Here is a 6063-nt window from a genome sequence, read left to right on the forward strand (position 1 = left end):
CGCCTAAGACAGCGCTACAGGGAGACAGGACGGACATGCTGATCGTCCTCGCAGTGGCAGACCACGTGTAACAACACCTGCACAGGATCAGTACATCCGAACATCACACCCGAGGGACAGGTACAGGATGGCAACAACAACTGCCCGAGTTACACAAAGAACGCACAATCCCTCCATCAGTGCTCAGACTGTCCGCAATAGGCTGAGAGAGACTGTACTGAGGACTTGTAGGCCTGTTGTAAGGCAGGTACTCACCAGATATCACTGGCAACAACGTCACCTATGGGCACAAACCCACTGTCGCTGGACCAGACAGGACTGGCAAAAAGTGCTCTTCACTGGCGAGTCGCGGTTTTGTCTCACCAGGGGTGATGGTCGGATTCCCGTTTATCGTCAAAGGAATGAGCGTTACACCGAGGCCTGTACTCTGGAGCGGTCCGTCATGGTCTGGGGCGGTGTGTCACAGCATCATCGGACTGAGCTTGTTGTCATTGCAGGCAATCTCAACGCTGTGCGTTACAGAGAAGACATCCTCCTCCCTCATGTGGTACCCTTCCTGCAGGCTCATCCTGACATGACCCTCCAGCATGACAATGCCACCAGCCATACTGCTCGTTCTGTGCGTGATTTCCTGCAAGACAGGAGTGTCAGTGTTCTGCCATGGCCAGCGAAGAGCCCGGATCTCAAACCCATTGAGCACATCTGGGACCTGTTGGATCGGAGGGTGAGGGCTAGGGCCATTCCTCCCAGAAATGTCCAGGAACTTGCAGGTGCTTGGTGGAAGAGTGGGGTAACATCTCACAGAAAGAACTGGCAAATCTGGTGCAGTCCATTAGGAGATACACTGCAGTACTTAATGCAGCTTGTGGCCACACCAGATACTGACTGTTACTTTTGATTTTGACCCCCCCCCCATCCCCTTTGTTCAGGGACACATTATTCAATTTCTGTTAGTCACATGTCTGTGGAACTTGTTCAGTTTATGTCTCAGTTGTTGAATCTTGTTATGGTCATACAAATATTTACACATGTTAATTTTGCTGAAAATCAACGCAGTTGACAGTGAGAGGACGTTACTTTTTTTTGCTGAGTTTAGAAGCCCTGCCCAGTCTGATGACCATCATAACACCTAGAAGCCCTGTCCATGAGGATCATCAGATCTTCTAGAAGCCCTGCCCATGAGGACCATCAGATCTTCTAGAAGCCCTGCCCATGAGGACCATCATAACATCTAGAAGCCCTGCCCAGCTGAGGACCATCATAACATCTAGAAACCCTGTCCATGAGGACCATCATAACACCTAGAAGCCCTGTCCATGAGGACCATCAGATCTTCTAGAAGCCCTGCCCAGTCTGATGACCATCATAACACCTAGAAGCCCTGTCATAACACCTAGAAGCCCTGCCCATGAGGATCATCAGAATTTCTAGAAGCCCTGCGACTGTGTGGCTGAGGACAGCAATATTTTTCAGTCACACAAATAATCATTTGAAAGAACAATGACAGCTGCAAGGTCAAGGCTTTTCTGATTCCTTCCAGATCAGTTTGTCTTATGTCGCTCACTTCTAGATACAGTGCATTTGGAAAGTATTCAAACCCCTTCCCAGATTTTGTTACGTTAAAGCCTTATTCTAAAATGAATTAAATCAATGTTTTTCCTCATCAATCTACACACAGTACCCCATAATGACAAAGCAAAAAAACAGGTTTAGAATTAAAATGTATAAAAAACAGATACCTTATTTACATAAGTATTCAGACCCTTTGCTATGAGACTCGAAATTGAGCTCAGGTGCATCCTGTTTCCATTGATAATACTTGAGATGTTTCTACAACTTGATTGGAGTCCACCTGTGGTAAATTTAATTGATTGGACATGATTTGGAAAGACGCACACCTGTCTATATAAGGTCCCACAGTTGACAGTACATGTCAGAGCAAAAACCAATCCATGAGGTCGAAGGAATTGTCCGTAGAGCTCAGAGACATGATTGTGTTGAGGCACAGATCTGGGGAAGGGCACCAAAACATGCCTGCAGCAAGAACACAGTGGCCTCCATAATTCTAAACCTGTTTTCGCTCGTCTTCCCTGTGGCTCAGTTGGTAGAGCATGGTGTTTGCAACGCCAGGGTTGTGGGTTCGATTCCCACGGGGGGCCAGTACAAAAAAAAAAAAAAAAAAAAAGTTTGAAATGTATGCATTCACGACTGTAAGTCGCTCTGGATAAGAGCGTCTGCTAAATGACTAAAATGATCATTCTTAAATGGAAGAAGTTTGGACCCACCAAGACACTTCCTAGAGCTGGCTGCCTGCCCAAACTGAACAATCGGGGAAGAAGGGCCGATGGTCACTCTGGCAGAGCTCCAGAGTTCCTCTGTGGAGATGGGAGAATCTTCCAGAAGGACAACCATCTCTGCATCACTCCACCAATCAGGCCTTTATGGTACTGTTGCCAGACGGAAGCCACTCCTCAGTAAAAGACACATGACAGCCCGCTTCAATTTTGCCAAAAGGCACCTAAAGGACTCTCAGACCATGAGAAATAAGATTATCTGGTCTGATGAAACCAAGATTGAACTCTGTGGCCTGAATGTAAAGTGTCACGACTGGAGGAAACCTGGCACCATCCCTATGGTGAAGCATGGTGGAGGCGTGGGGATGTTTCTCAGCGGTAGGGACTGGGAGACTAGTCAGGATCGAGAGAAAGATGAGCGGAGCAAAGTACAGAGAGTTCCTTGATGAAAACCTGCTCCAGAAGGTTCACCTTCCAACAGGACAACGACCCTAAGCACACAGCCAAGACAACGCAGGAGTGGCTTCAGGACAAGACTGAATGTCCTTGAGTGGCCCAGCCAGAGCCTGGACTTGAACCCAATCAAACATCTCTGGAGAGACCTGAAAATAGCTGTGCAGCAACGCACCCCATCCAACCTGACAGAGCTTGAGAGGATCTGCAGAGAAGAAACTCCCCAAATACAAGCTTGTAGCGTCATACCCAAGAAGACTCCTCACACCATTAGCAGCTGTAATCGCTGCCAAAGGTGCTTCAACAAAGTACTGAGTAAAGGGTCTGATTACTTATGTATATGTGATATCAGTTTTATTTTTAATACATTTGCAAAAATTTCTAAAAACCTGTTTTTGCTTCATCATTGTGGGGTATTGTGTGTCGATTGATTAGAGAGAAAAAAAGCATTTAATACATTTTAGAATAAAGTTGTAACGTAACAAAAGGTGGGAAAAGGGAAGGGGTCTGAATACTTTCCGAATGCTCTGTGTGTTAGTTCACTGTTGAAATTGCCATGGACAACCATGTCACTTGTAAAGTATTTGACCAGAGTATTTAAGTGAGAATGAGTGCAGAGGTTGTTGCATTTCTATGAGACTGCACACAGCATTAGTGTCGCGTTCCCTTGCTCAGATGTTGCATGGAACGGTTGCGTGCCAGACTGCTATAATATATGTGGTTAGCTGATACGTAGAGAATACCTTTCCCTGCCTTGTCAGATCAGGCGTATGTCTGAGCATGGGAACATAACCAATGTAATGTCTCCTTCCCCACCCATACTAATGGAACACAGACCACTAGAATAGTAGTGTAGTTTCCCTTTGGAGGGGAAATAGAAAATCCCTAAATTACAGGGTGAACATGTCTGTTGTCTCGAGCACAAATTCATTCGTTGTAAAGAAAACTGTCATTCTGCCCTCTGGTGGACAGTTGTAATACAATATGAGTTGCAAAAATCACACCCTATTCCCCATATAGTGTCTAGGGCCCTAGCATCACTGCTTTAGACCAGTTCTCAAACCGCTCCTCTGGGACCCCCAGCCATTCCATGATCTATTCCAGAGCCATCACACCTGGTCAACTAATCAGCAATCCTTTGACTAGGTAAATCAGGTGAGCTAGTTCAGGGCTACAATAAAAATGGTGAAACGTCTGGGGTTGACCAAGGAGAGGTTTGAGAAACACTGGTCTAGGGCAATTTATTTTAACAAGGCAAGTCAGCAAGGGGCCTGGTCTAAAGCAGTGAGGCAGGCTAGGGGCCTGGTCTAAAGCAGTGAGGCAGGCTAGGGGCCTGGTCTAAAGCAGTGAGGCAGGCTAGGGGCCTGGTCTAAAGCAGTGCAGGCTAGGGGCCTGGTCTAAAGCAGTGAGGCTAGGGGCCTGGTCTAAAGCAGTGAGGCTAGGGGCCTGGTCTAAAGCAATGCAGGCTAGGGGCCTGGTCTAAAGCAATGCAGGCTAGGGGCCTGGTCTAAAGCAATGCAGGCTAGGGGCCTGGTCTAAAGCAGTGAGGCTAGGGGCCTGGTCTAAAGCAGTGAGGCTAGGGGCCTGGTCTAAAGCAGTGAGGCTAGGGGCCTGGTCTAAAACAGTGAGGCTAGGGGCCTGGTCTAAAACAGTGAGGCTAGGGGCCTGGTCTAAAACAGTGCAGGCTAGGGGCCTGGTCTAAAGACAGTGGGCAGGCTAGGGGCCTGGTCTAAAGCAGTGAGGCTAGGGGCCTGGTCTAAAGCAGTGAGGCTAGGGGCCTGGTCTAAAGCAGTGAGGCTAGGGGCCTGGTCTAAAGCAGTGAGGCTAGGGGCCTGGTCTAAAGCAGTGAGGCTAGGGGCCTGGTCTAAAGCAGTGAGGCTAGGGGCCTGGTCTAAAGCAGTGAGGCTAGGGGCCTGGTCTAAAGCAGTGAGGCTAGGGGCCTGGTCTAAAGCAGTGAGGCTAGGGGCCTGGTCTAAAGCAGTGAGGCTAGGGGCCTGGTCTAAAGCAGTGAGGCTAGGGGCCTGGTCTAAAGCAGTGAGGCTAGGGGCCTGGTCTAAAGCAGTGAGGCTAGGGGCCTGGTCTAAAGCAGTGAGGCTAGGGGCCTGGTCTAAAGCAGTGAGGCTAGGGGTCTGGTCTAAAGCAGTGAGGCTAGGGGCCTGGTCTAAAGCAGTGAGGCTAGGGGCCTGGTCTAAAGAAGTGAGGCTAGGGGTCTGGTCTAAAGCAGTGAGTCTAGGGGCCTGGTCTAAAGCAGTGAGGCTAGGGGCCTGGTCTAAAGCAGTGAGGCTAGGGGCCTGGTCTAAAGCAGTGAGGCTAGGGGTCTGGTCTAAAGCAGTGAGGCTAGGGGCCTGGTCTAAAGCAGTGAGGCTAGGGGCCTGGTCTAAAGCAGTGAGGCTAGGGGCCTGGTCTAAAGCAGTGAGGCTAGGGGCCTGGTCTAAAGCAGTGAGGCTAGGGGCCTGGTCTAAAGCAGTGAGGCTAGGGGCCTGGTCTAAAGCAGTGAGGCTAGGGGTCTGGTCTAAAGCAGTGAGGCTAGGGGCCTGGTCTAAAGCAGTGAGGCTAGGGGCCTGGTCTAAAGCAGTGAGGCTAGGGGTCTGGTCTAAAGCAGTGAGGCTAGGGGCCTGGTCTAAAGCAGTGAGGCTAGGGGTCTGGTCTAAAGCAGTGAGGCTAGGGGTCTGGTCTAAAGCAGTGAGGCTAGGGGCCTGGTCTAAAGCAGTGAGGCTAGGGGCCTGGTCTAAAGCAGTGAGGCTAGGGGCCTGGTCTAAAGCAGTGAGGCTAGGGGTCTGGTCTAAAGCAGTGAGGCTAGGGGCCTGGTCTAAAGCAGTGAGGCTAGGGGCCTGGTCTAAAGCAGTGAGGCTAGGGGTCTGGTCTAAAGCAGTGAGGCTAGGGGCCTGGTCTAAAGCAGTGAGGCTAGGGGCCTGGTCTAAAGTAATGCAGCATAAAGGGAATCAGGTTATTTTTCAGTCATTGACACAGACACAGGCTGGTTCCAGTAAGAGCAGGCTCACTTTATTGAACCAGAGACGTTTTCCATTTAATCAGTCCTGAAACTGGAAGCCTCTCTTCTCTTCCCACACAAGACTGACAACATCTCTTTTTATACCAGGCTGAGATCTCTCTTCCCCCCCTTTCTCCCTCACATCCCCCTCTTTCTCTCCACCCCATCCCCCCCCCTTCTCCCTCACATCCCCCTCTTTCTCTCCACCCCCCCCCCCCTTCTCCCTCACATCCCCCTCTTTCTCTCCACCCCATCCCCCCCCCCCTTCTCCCTCACATCCCCCTCTTTCTCTCCACCCCATCCCCCTCTCCAACTCTGAGCAGA

Source organism: Salmo salar, chromosome 19, assembly GCF_965601325.2.
Source record: "Salmo salar chromosome 19, fSalSal1, whole genome shotgun sequence".
Lineage (NCBI taxonomy): Eukaryota > Metazoa > Chordata > Actinopteri > Salmoniformes > Salmonidae > Salmo > Salmo salar.